Source organism: Amborella trichopoda, chromosome 12 (assembly GCF_054954075.1).
Source record: "Amborella trichopoda isolate Santa Cruz 75 chromosome 12, AtrichopodaSantaCruz75HAP2 v2.0, whole genome shotgun sequence".
Classification (NCBI taxonomy): domain Eukaryota; kingdom Viridiplantae; phylum Streptophyta; class Magnoliopsida; order Amborellales; family Amborellaceae; genus Amborella; species Amborella trichopoda.
The window spans coordinates 38,381,855-38,395,056 of NC_142347.1; the positions used below are offsets into that span (position 1 = coordinate 38,381,855).

Genomic DNA, 13,202 nt, shown 5'->3' on the forward strand with positions numbered 1-13,202 from the left:
GGTGAGTAAGAAAATGATTAAACTAATTAAAACATTAAAAATTTCAAGTATCGACATTAATAGAAGTTATTACATGTGACATGGTGCCTCCATTTGGAATTAGTCATAAAATTTGGCCTTGATGTATACGAATATGACAGTATATGCAAGGATAGGGACATCCACTGCACGGATCTCCACGACTGACGGTGTAGATTAACTGCAAGATTGATGTGCACCATCTATTCGTACTGATCCATAGAAGGAGCTAGAGATTTCTCTATACCAAGTTTGTCCATGGTTTGTTGTTAGAGGATCGTTTGGGATTTTGGTATGTGCAAAATTTGGTTATGCATCAAATCCTGGGTATATGAATGGTAGTATTTGTAAAACATGAACAGTATCGTTTGGGTAGCTTCTAAATGAATCTAATGTTTAACAAATTCCCTCATCTGAATATAAAACCGGGTATTGGCATCTTATTGTTCAACCAATTTAGCCATTTATTTTATCATTTAAAGCTGATGTCATAATTCTTCAATTAAAATGATTTATTAAAAATAAGCTATCTATAATTTGTTTTATAATTTGAAGCTGATGTGGTATTTCTTCAATTAAAATGATTTATTGAAAATAAGCTATTTATAATTTGAGAAACAAATTAAATGGTTCATGTCTTATTTTCAAAAATATTTTATAGTTAAATTTTGGTTTATTCCCCCCTTCCCTTCTTTTCTCTCTCTCTTGCAAATGCTTTTGAATAAACTCGTATATTATATTATAATCAAATGTTTAAATGATGACAATTCCAATAATAAATATTTCGAATAAGAATAAAAAAAATAATAATATAATTGATATTTTAATTATATATTAAGATCATAATAATATAATATTATTTTATTAGTATTAAATAATATTAAATTATTAATATATACTAAAATATTTTATATTCTAATATTAATATGATATGATATTAACATATTAAGAATATTTTATATGTTATCATTATGGTATAATATTTCGGGATTGTCTACAAAGAGACAATTTATCTTTTATATATGGAATTTGCAATCATTATTGTCCATTAAATTTCAAAATGGGTTGTTGTAAGAGTGTCATTGAATAAATACAAAGTTCCAAAAAAGACAATTTTGGACTTCATGACTCACTCCAAGCCATCTAGCTAAACATGTAATGGGCGAAAATGATTGTGACTTCCATGTGTAAAAGATAAATGGTCTCTTTGTAGACAATCCCTTATAATAATACTATGATTGATATTGATGATATTTAATAATGATGATGATGCATATAAATATCATAATTAATAATAATATCATGATTATAATAATTATATGATAATATAATATTATTTCATTAATATTAATAAAATAGTACAATAAAATACATCACCATCTAAGACTTATCCTAACTATTTGGGATCGGCTAGATGTATTTGCTCTATCAAGGATCATAGCATCAGTCAGATTATAAATCACCATATCTCTTCTCATTACTTTCATCCATATCTTTTTGGACTTTCCCGTTGCCCTTTTAGAGCTTTCTATTTGAATCAAATAATCCATTCTAACTGGTATTGTATTAGGTCTACAGTACACATTATCAGCCCATCTAAATCTATTTTCCCTTATCTTATCACCTCATAGAGCTACCCCTAAGCTCACTTAGATGTATTCATTTCAAATTCTCTCATTTTTTGTCTTGCCACTCATCTATCTCAACATCATCATCTCAGCTACATTTGTCTTATTGATATTTTTTTTTTTACTGTGCAACATTCTGTCCTATAAAATATGATTGGTCTTACAACTGTCTTATAAGACTTCCCCTTCAATTTCATTAGTATGCATCTATCAAATAAAACTTGGGATGCACATGTCTACTTCGTCCACCCAACTCTAATTCTATACGTGACATCTTCTTCAATTGTTCTATTTTTCTATATTATCGACCCAAGATGTCAAAAATAAAATTCTTTTAGGTTTGTTGTCCATCAATCTTAACTATTTTCTAGTTTATATTCTTATTATTGCTAAGCTTGTATTTCATATTAGTCTAACTAATTTTAAAACCTTTAGATTCTCAAGCACCCCTTCAAAATTCAAACTTTGTAGTGATGCCATCTCTAGCCTCATCAATCAAAGCTATAGCATGCAAACAATATACTATGGTACCTCATCCTTTAGATGCTTAGCTAACTCATCTATGATCAAAACAAAAAGATATGGGCTCAATGTTAACCCCTTATGTAGGCCTACTTATTATATGTGTGAAGCCAAATCACACATGTTTAACTTTTCTCTCTTCATTTTGGGCCATTGGATTGCATCTAATCTAATGGTTGTGATGGTATAGGAAGTTCACTCTTTAAAGGGTTAAAACCTTTATGTTTAGAGTGAAAAAAAGTAGAGAAAAAATAAGAAAAGGGACATCTTCATTGAGGTTATGTTGTGCCCTTCTTTGTAGAGGGAAAAAAATGGGGACTTCTGGGTTATACATTTGGGTTTTTTGGACCCTATTGCTAGCCCTATTTTATAGAGAGAAATTATCCATTTGTAGGATGTTTGGAGCCATGTTTTCGGCCCTATTTTGAGAGAGTTAAAGCTGTTGTAAATTAGAGCTTTGGATCTCAATTTCTCTTTTAATATCTATTGAACAAGTAAAGCCTAGCACCATTCACTTGTGGATGTAGGTCACGTTTTGCGATTGAACTACGTTAAATCTCCACGCTATGTGAGATGAATGTTGTTGTATTTTTTATTCCATATTATTATTTTGATGCCATATTGTTTCCATTGATGGTATATGATATTCATGATGCACGATATATGTTAGTTTGATAAACCCTACCTGTATTTTTACTACAATTGTTCACAACACTTCTGCCATTGAACGCTTACTTGTCTCTCATTAGTTTTCTCCACTCTAGTTAGCTCTCTCTTATACATATCTATCACCGTGTCAATATATCTTCTAGAGAATCACCAAATTAACCCTCTAGGTACCCTATTGTATACTGTCCCTAAATTAATAAAGACTATGTGGAAGTCTCTTCCATTTTCCTAAACTTCTCATTCCGTTGCCTAAGTAGGAAAATAGCATCAATTATTGACCTTCTTAACATAAAACCGAACTGATTTATATTTCACTTATTTTAATATTAATATACTACGATATTAATATGTCAAGATAATAAGGTAATAGTGTAATGAAAATATAATGTTATTAATTACTATTATAGTTTTATATAATTATATTATAATATTAATATTAATGACAGTGATGATAGCCCATAATAAATATTTAACAATAATAATATTAAATATTAAATATGAATATTATAACTATAGATAATATTATTATGGGAAAAGTTTATATAGAGCCGAGGCTCTAAACAATCAAATTTGAGCCTACCTCAAAAATTTCACTAGAAGAAGTTGTTTTGATGCCCAAATATCTTCAAATTGATCATCTCGACATCATGATGCATGGACATGAGAAAAAAATGGATTTCAAGTTTTGGAAATAGTGCATTTTATAAAGCATTTTTGGACCATCAATTTTCAAGATTTTCAAGTTTTTATATATCTATCGATCTACACTATTTTTTAAGCTTTAAACTTCATAAATAAATATAAAAATATATTTTAAGGCGATCACAAAGATTTCCCATATTAAAACCACATTTCTTAATACAATTTAAAGGTAAGTTCTAATTTGATTGTTTAGAGAGTATGCCCTATACAAACCGCACCCTATTATTATCACCAGTAAGAAAGAAAAAGTGGAAGGGTTTTCAATAAAAAACTTTCATTCCATGTTTCCAGCTAAAATGGGTGTATCTAGCTTTTGGAGCCTTACGAGGATACTCATAATTGGATTTGGGGGCCGAATATGCATCCAAACATTCTACCTTATCTTGTATCCTAGAAATGCAAAAACAGATTTTGCATATGACAAAACCTAAGTTTGTTTTCTTATACTATTTTTTCTTATCTTTTTTCAAGCTTCTTCTTCTTTTTGTACTTCATTTTTTTTGAAAGGAGGTTGTATAACTTTTCCTTGAGTTGAGCAGTCCTAGGTTTTTGTTGGACCATCTCAATTCTCACCATTTTTGTACATCTACGCACAATTGAATGGAAAATAATACGTTAAATTTACTAAAGACGCCTCCCCAAAGAAAGAAAATTTCTAAAGGCGTGTTTGTTCGCTGAACGATAAATGTTTTTTGAAAAGTGGAAGTTCTTTATTGAGAAGTGGAACGTTATATTTTTAGAATGTTAAGGAAGTTCTGGGTACCTATGTTTGATTGACCCTAGAAATTTTGGCTTTTGGAGACTTGTAAATAAGCAAGTTTGTATTATCCAATAATTTTTTAATAATATGAGCTTGATATATCATGTATGAAGGAGATATTTAAGATGCTCCCAATCATCAACATGTTTAATAAAATGAACATTTCAGATGTAGTGTATAAGGAGTCTGTTGTGTTCTCTCTCTCCCTCTCCCAAACAAAAACACCCCTAATTACGAATAACCAATCCAATAGGCAAACAAAAACTCACTGAGAAAAGTCGAGAGAGTATGGTGGGGGAAGCAAATGCTGGCTTCTGCAATGTTTAACGGAGACTTAGTAATATATTAAATGGGTGCAGTTAGCGTACGGATGGATCCGTAGGTGTAGAGGTAACGTGCACCTTCAAATTTTATCACGCATATAATTTTGATGTAAAATGTTTTTAAGATTATTTCAAAATCTATTTTTATATCTAATTATAAAATTTTAATTTCAAAAATGGTTAAAATCAAGTAGATCTATAAACATATGAAAATCTTGAAAATGGACGGTGTAGATAATATGTTGTAAAACGTATTATTTCCGAGACTTAAAATCCTTTTATTTTTCATAATCATACATCTCGATATCAAGATGATCAATCAAAGAGTTTTTCAACATTAAACCTACCTTTTCCGATGGATTTTTGAGGGGCATCCGTAGTTCTACATTATAAGGTTGCATCCTTATAAAAACATTTTCCTATATTAAATATAGAGTAATATTCCTATGAGACCCTCCCACAACTATGTGTGTAGGACCCAAAGGATCACTATTAAATTTGGTATATATAAATAGAAAAGTCAAGTCCTACACCTATGTGATAACTTTTCTAAAGATCTGTACTAAATTTAGTGGTGATCCTTTGAGGTCCTACACAGATGAGTGTGGGAGAGTGTCATAGAATCATTGCTCAAATATATAATAAATTATTGAAAAAATTTCTTATTGAACCCTAATTCTTCGTATTATTTCATGGTGGACTTTCTTTCTATTTTTCTTTTAAACGGCACAAGAAAATCCCAACCCTAAGGATTTCACCGTACCCCATCATCTCATCTCCCCTCTTTTATTGACTTTTGACTATAAAAATTAGCCCCAACAAATCTTTTTATACTGTTTTCATCCCAAAAGAATTTTAACCTTTTTTTTCCCTTTCTACCCATTAAAAACGTTTTTGGGTTGAAATTGTATAAAAAGATTTGTTGGGGCTAATTTTTATGATCAAAAGTCAATAAAAGAGAGATAAGAGATGAGAAGGTATGGTGACATCTTTAGAGGTTTTCTTATGCCGCTTAAAAAAAAAACGGAAGGAAGGTCTACCATAAAATAATACGAGAAATTAGAATTCTATACGAAATTTTCCCTAAAATATTATCTCTTTCGTTTGAGATGATTACTCTCTATTGTCTTTATTTTTGTATATAATTGCCATTTATCTTTCTTTATTGTAACATGTAGTCTCTAGCATTGTTTGAAAAACTGACCGATCTAACCATTAACCGCCCGGTTAGATCGAAACCGGCCCCTTGCCGGTTCCTGCTTCGAGCGGATTTGGCGATTGGCTGGTATTTTAAAAATAAAAATTCATAAAAATATCTATAGAATCCCAAAAATAAGGAATTTGATTAGTAATATATATTTTAATAATTGTTTTTGTAATTAACACTCACTTTTAAAATCCATTTTTTCATTAATTTTGAACTTCATTTGAATATGTTTTGTTTGAATCACTCTTTACATCTTTTTCTATTTTTTTCAACAATTTTTGGCTGCCCAGGACTTGCCCGGTTAGAACGGTTGAATCGGCCTGTTTACCGACGCCTCTGGCCCCATGTCCAGTTAACTATTCCAGTTCGATTTTACGAATGCTAGTCTCCAGTAAACTCCACTTGTGGTATCAATCGCTCTCCATGCATCACATAAATCACAAAATTTGAAAGAGAAGAAACTTGTCAAGATACCATGGTCAATGTAACTGTCATATTTCAGATGTGGATATATGGAGAGTGTACAGAACACCTTTAACAGAGTAACAATTTAAGAATTGTAAGATGATGAACTATGAATCATACTAAACACAACAGAAGAACAATTTTCGTGATCAAAGAAATCATTGTACTGGTGATTTTGTATCAATGTCAAACACAGTAGAACAACAGCAGTTTGCATGTCCAAACAATGTCTTGGTGCAAATGAGAAGCTTCACAAAAACTCACGACTTCACGAAGTTCATGACAAAAATCATACCAAACCCCAACTACAAAATTGTTATGGAATACCGAGTAGGGTACTTGGGAGCACCCTAGAGAGGAAAGGTAACAATAGCTCCACTATTTCTTCTTTCTTGAAGTTTTTTCAGAAGTGAAGAAAGGTTTGTTACCCCCCTTTGTTTCCGGCCTGGCTGCCGTCAGATACGTAATGCGTTTCTTCCGGCATCCTCCACCACAGCCACAAAACTTGCATCAACCCACCATTGCCAATTTGGATAAGGCATACGCTGCCTATGATTGTCAGGTATGGCTAGACAAGCTTCAGGAGCACAAAAACACAAAGAGGATGAAGTACATCAGAATAATTTGCCTCTGAATTCAGGACCAATTAGAGAAGGGTCCCAGCTTATATAAAGTAAATAAAAATTTCATTCAACACATATAACATTAGGATGACTATTAGAAAAACAAGAGAAGAAAAGAGATAGCATACATAATACTTTGATCTGAGTGGAGCTCTTAAGAGGAACCAATTGGATGCCTTTTAATTGCTTTAAAGTCACCCCGCAAAGACTTTGCTGGTGGCTGGCTATAAAATATTGATGCCACACCAATTGAAATGACACCACTTACACTTGTTATGAAAACACTTATGGGCTGAATATAAAAAAATTAAAGGCAAAAATACATTCAAAACAGTGTTCCCACCAATGTTGTCCGATTCGCTTGGGAGCCATTTTTGGTTTGGTAGGGAAAATAAATCAATTCGGTGTTTCGGCCAATTCGGAGGAAGGCTTCGGATTATTTTTTAAAATTTAATATAAATAAATTATATATTTATATATATAAATATAAAAAAATAATAAAAACAAAAATGAAAAATATCAAAAAGTAAAATAAAAAAGAAAAAAGGCATTCAATTTATTTAATAAAAAAATAAAACTATAAAATATAAAAAAATAAAAAAGAAAACAGAAAAAAAAAAGACGTTCAATTTATTTTATCACATGAGGACATAACCATCCCTTCATATGATGAAGAGGTGGCTTGGTAATCAACTTATTTTATTTTAATAAAAGTAAAGGAATGTAGTAAAATTTTATAAAGACAGAAGAGATGGGAAAGGTGGTACCTGTTGAAGAGAATGACGAATTGACAAGGGATGTGGCAACGTGGGCGAAGTGTTGGTGTAACAAACCCCCTCTTAGTTGGATCTGGGGTTCCGTTCTCTCTCACTCTATGCTCAAGCTTTGAATGGCGCAGCAATTTCACTTGAAATGGTGAAATATCGTGTGAAAACATAGTTGCTATTCGCTTCGCGTCAGTGCTTAGGGAAAATCCGAAGACTTGAGGTGCTTTGCCTGAAGCGAAGCGAGTATAACAACACTGGTTCCTACTGATCTAGATCAAAATCACAAGAAGCACCAAACTTCTCTTCAAGATCTAGCAACATCTCACGAATGTGATGTTTATGATCATATAAAGTGTGCGGCACATCCACACTGAAATCAGTAAACAGCCCCAAAACGATTCACAATTCAAAATCTTTAGTTCGCCAGCGAAGATACTTGTCTATGGATCTCAATTTGATTTGACAGGGTAATGCGCAAATCCTATCTCAAAATCAATGATCTATGATGTCTGAAATCATGCATAAGTTTACGCAAATATGAAGCATTATCAAAATCATTTTGATGTCACAATGTCTTCAAGATTTGCCTCAATGATTATGCATAGTGGCATCAAAGTACTAATCAAGATCACAAGAAAGCATGCTAAATTACTGCTGAAATTTTGAAGATCAAATGTGATCAGCATGATGCCCAATGAAGACAAACAATGGGATGAGGACTTTGTACGCTTAAATGATCAAATCAGCTCCATATAAGATCAAAATTGATTTTTTAGCCATTTCTCATGAACTAGTCACAGTAATTTGATCAAACAAAAAGAGGTTGGACCACAGATGTGCTCATAAAGATGATCATTCATTGCTCATAACTCATTACATGTCATTTTCAGAACTCGTGAAAATGTAAATTCAAGAAAAATAGAGCAAATAAATCGCAGAATATTGGACCACATATTCTCAAGTAATAGCCATTTTTAAGGAAATTCATTCGTCCAATAAATGCAATGAATAAATCACGAAGATGTCATAGATTGCCAAGGACATTGTCATAACTTGATGGACTGGAAAAACGAAAGGCCCAAAAAAAGAGCATACCAGTAAATCAGGCCTCCGTAGATTGGGTTTTGTTGTGCAAGAGATGGAGCCTTCAAAGTGTGATATGGTGATGCCTCAAGAGAGAGAGAAGTTGCTTGGGAGATAGATGGTTCAGAAGCAAAAAAAGGGGATGAAGAGGATTACGGCATTGTGGAGAGAAAGAGAGGCTTTTTTGTGGTTTTGGGATTTTAACCAGAGGGAGACTCTTCAATGCTGAAAAACCTCTAATTGATCATCTTGACCTGAAGATGATCAAAAACCCTCTAATTGGTCATCTCCGAAGATATACGAATGTTGAAAAATAAAAAATTTGAAGTCTCAAAAATGATACATCTTCTAATACACTATCTAGACCGTCATTTTCATTTGTTTTTAGATTTGCTCAACCTGTACCTTTTTTTGAGTTTTTAATTTCAAAATTAGATGGGAAATAGAAATTTAGGTTATCATTGAATTTTCAACACCAAAATTATATATCTCGATGAGCAGTGGAGGTGGGCCTTACTTGAATTCTTTAAGATTGACACTTAAAACAAACCACACCCTAAAATAAATAAACATTTTGAAATACTCAAACAATAAAATTTTCAAAGAAATTTAAACCTCCTTGCCTGATTCAACATTAAGGATGACAATATGCACATTTCATTTAATGCTCAACTATCCATAGTTTTTTTTTTTTTTTTGAAGATGTTAGCCTTAAATTGATGAAAGGAGAATACATGAGAGATGTCGGGCAGTCCACAAAAGTGGAAGCACCAAAAGCACACAACGGAAAAAAAGAAAAAAAAAAGAAGAATAAACAAAATACTCAGCCGGTGATCGCCATCTATTACGGTTACAAAGTCAGAGAGTCCCCTGAAGTAAAAGGGCTAGCTCGAACTCTTTGGGTCGTTGGCAGCAGCCACTTCTTTAGCCAGGGTGTCCGCCTCTTGGTTGGCCTCCTTCCAAGTATGCTTCCAGCAGAGAAGAACATCCCTGCTCATGAAGTTAATCTCATCAAAGATGTGAGCCAGGGACCACAGAGGTAGGGATGACTTGGATGCCCACGATATAACATTCTTGAAGTTGGGAGTCCCCTTCTATAGTGAGAGAGTGAATGCTAAGGGTTAGGATGAGCTTGATGCCTTCTAACAAGGATGTGGCCTCTGCTTCTGTAGAGTCCGCATGACCGATAGGCTTGGATATAGAGAGCACAGTTGAACCAGTGTGGTCTCTAAGGAGGGCTCTAATGCCTAATGGGCTGAGGTTTCCGAGAGAAAATCTGTCAATGTTAAGCTTGAGACTACCCTGGTCGGGAGGAATCCATCGGGAGTTCCTTGAGGGGCGTTTGCTCTTGTGTTGTAGGACCGAAATCTAATTCTGGACAAAAGCATTAGAACGAACTCCTTTGAAGATACGGTTGTTAGAGGCCCAGAAGATCATCGAGGATTTAAGTCTGGAGAAGGTAGTTTGTCAGGAAGAGAACTCTCCTCAAAAAATCTTGTTGTTCCTCTCCATCCATATTGCCCATAACGTAGCTGCCACCGCTGATCTCCACAAAGTGAAGCCAGGCATAGGTTTGGATGGAAGCGAACATTAGTGGGACAGTCGTCGCGAGGACCCACTTGATATTAAAAAGATTTAGAAGTTCCCCCCAGATGTTGAAGGTAAACGAGCAATGTAAGAAGAGATGGGGGTTGGTTTCCTCATCCTCCATGCATAAAGCACAGCGATTGGGTAGAGGAATACCTCTTCTTTGAATGTGGTTGACAATGAGCACTCGTTGAGAGATGGCTAGCCACATAAAGATTTGAATTCTGGGTGGTGTTAAAGATAACCAAGCTTCCCTGGCTATGGCGAGTGGAGCTAAAGGGTAAGTGGGTGGTTGAGAAAGTCTTATGTAAAAAGAAGAAACTACGAAATTCCCTGAGGAAGCTAGCGACCAGATGATTCGGTCTGTGCCACTAAGTGGCAGGAAGCATCCCTTGAGTAGGGCTGTAAGGTCTATGAACTGGGACAATTGCAGTTCATTCATCTCTCTTCTGAAGATTGGACTCCAAGAGTAAAGTGCTCCAGTCATTATCATTTCCTCGGCCACCGTCGTGTCTTGGTTGCGTGCTAGAGAGACTAGAGAGGGGAAGCAATCTTTTAAAGGTGAATTGCCCAACCAGACATCCTTCCAGAAAAAAGTGTGGTTGCCGCCTCTAGGGAGTAGGTGTGTGGAGATTCTGAACTTGTGGAAGGTGGAATATAATGCTTTTCAGATCTCAGAGGACCTGTGATTCATTCTGCATTCTGGAATCCAGGGGGAGTGTGGGATGTGGTATTTGTGCTTCAAAGTCTCTATCCACAGTTGATCACTTTGAGTGGCTAGCCTCCACCACCACTTCCCGAGAAGGGCCATGTTTTGAATTTTTAGGTTTTTGATACCTAGTCCTCCCCAATTCTTCGGTTGTCGAAGCTTGTCAATGAAATTTATTGTGCTCCGCATCCCCCGACCAAAAAAAGCGACGCATCATTTATTCTATCCTCGAGCTGATTGACACCGGCATATGGAAGAGAGACATCTGGTATACAAGCATGTTGGCGAGGGTCGCCTTGATCAAAGTCAGTCTGCCTCCCGACGAGAGGAAGCGACTGTTCTACCCAGCCAATCTTCGGTCTACTTTGTCTATGACATGAGACCACACCTGTTTCTTGGGTTTGCCAATACAAGGGGTAAACCGACGTAACTGGATGGAAGAGTTTCTGCTCCACATCCCCACGCGTCAGCAAAGACATTGAGGGTCGAGGAATCCATAGCAACCCCCGTCATCTTAGATTTTTCGAAATTGACCTTGAATCCAATGGCAAATTTGAAGCATCTAAGAAAAAGGCGAAGGTTAGAAGCTTCACTAGAGGTAGCATCACAGAATACTAAGGTATCACCGGCATATTGAAGGTGGGAGGCTATGGGGCTGGAAGCACTACTCGCGAAACCTGACATATATTCGACAGCATACATTCTCGATAAGGATTGGCTAAACACCTCTGCTGCTATGGTAAACAAGAAGGGAGAAAGGGGGTCGCCCTGTCTAAGGTCCCTAGAATAATAGAAGAAGCCTTTCAGTGAGCCATTGATCAGGATGGAAAAGAATGGTTGCCAGTAGCAGGCTTTCATGCACTGTCTCCGCTTTCTTCCAAACGCCATTCTAGATTGAGTTTCATCAAGGATGGCCCAATCTACATGGTCGTATACTTTCTCCCAATCAAGTTTCACAATAATACTAGGAATTTTCACCAAGTGTCTCGAGTGGATACATTCATGAGCAACAAGGGCCCCATCAAGAATTTGGTGATCTTTTATGAAAGCACTTTGGGTGGAGGAGATGACCAACAGTAGGACTTCCTTAAAACGGGAGGCTAAGACTTTGGAAATAATCTTGTATGTTGAGTTTACCAGACTGATTGGCCGAAAGTCCTTGAGTAGGGATGCACCTTTGTTTTTGGGTATTAGGGCAATGAATGTAGCGTTCATGGCTTTATGGATGACCCCCTCTAGAGTGGAATTATTCGAAGAGATCTAGGAAGTACGTTCTGAATAAGTCCAAAAAGGCTTTGAAAGGTGCTACAAGGAACCCAGCAGGACCGGGGGTCCTGTCCAAGTCCAAACTGGAAAAGGCTGCCAAGATTTAAGTTTCTGAGAGGGAGCATTCTAGCCATGTTGATTTCTCGGGTGATAGGAAGAGAAAGGACAGATCCCTCATGGTGGGTCTTGGGCCCGAAGGGGCAGAGAAAAGATTTAAGAAATAATTCAAAATGGCTTGTTCAATCTATAAGGGCTTGAGTAATAGGATATCATCTACTAAGAGATGGGTGATGGTGTTATCTCTTCTCCTACAATTTGTACTTTTGTGAAAGAAGCTTGAGTTCTGGTCTCCAGCCTTAAGCCATTTAATCCGAGATCTTTGGTGCCAAAAACATTCCTCCTTCTTGAGGGTGGCTTGATAGTCTACTTTGAGTTGCACTCTACTCAAGAACTCATATTTCGATAGAGGCTTGGGTTCTTCTAGTGAGTCAAGATCTTGTATAGCTTGCAACTGGTGATTCTTTAAGGAAGCAAAGTTGCCAGGCAGCTGTGAACCTTACAATTTTAGGTTGCTCTTTATCAGTTGTAACTTATGTTGAAGTTTAAAACCAGTCCAACCGACGATCTAATCTTCCAAAGCCTGCTACCAAGAGATGAACAAAGTGGAGAAGGAAGGTTCTTCTAGCCAAAATAATTCGAACATAAAAGGTTTGACTCCCCTAACAACAGGAATGGTATTAAGCAGAATGGGGTACTGGGTGGAAGTGGGTTTGGGTAGGGCAACCACATGAGTTCCAGCAATGGTATGATCCCAATCGATAGACATGAGGAATCTATCAGGTTTTGAAAGAGTGGGAGATGTGGTATGGTCCG

The 13,202-nt window shown here is 35.6% G+C and overlaps 1 long non-coding RNA gene across 3 annotated transcripts; it reads right to left on the bottom strand.

The window, feature by feature from the left end:
- Positions 1–6,434: 6,434 nt before the first annotated feature.
- LOC148779572 (uncharacterized) lies at positions 6,435–10,483 on the bottom strand. Of its 3 annotated transcripts, none has more exons than XR_016045787.1 (3): positions 8,780–10,483; positions 7,685–7,948; positions 6,435–6,871 (listed from the first exon to the last, which is right to left on the bottom strand). It is a non-coding gene; the product is annotated as an uncharacterized LOC148779572 (long non-coding RNA). The 3 variants fall into 3 exon arrangements; XR_016045786.1 differs by having other exon boundaries at positions 7,685–8,054; XR_016045785.1 differs by lacking the exon at positions 8,780–10,483 and having other exon boundaries at positions 7,685–8,752.
- Between the last annotated feature and the right edge of the window lie 2,719 nt (positions 10,484–13,202).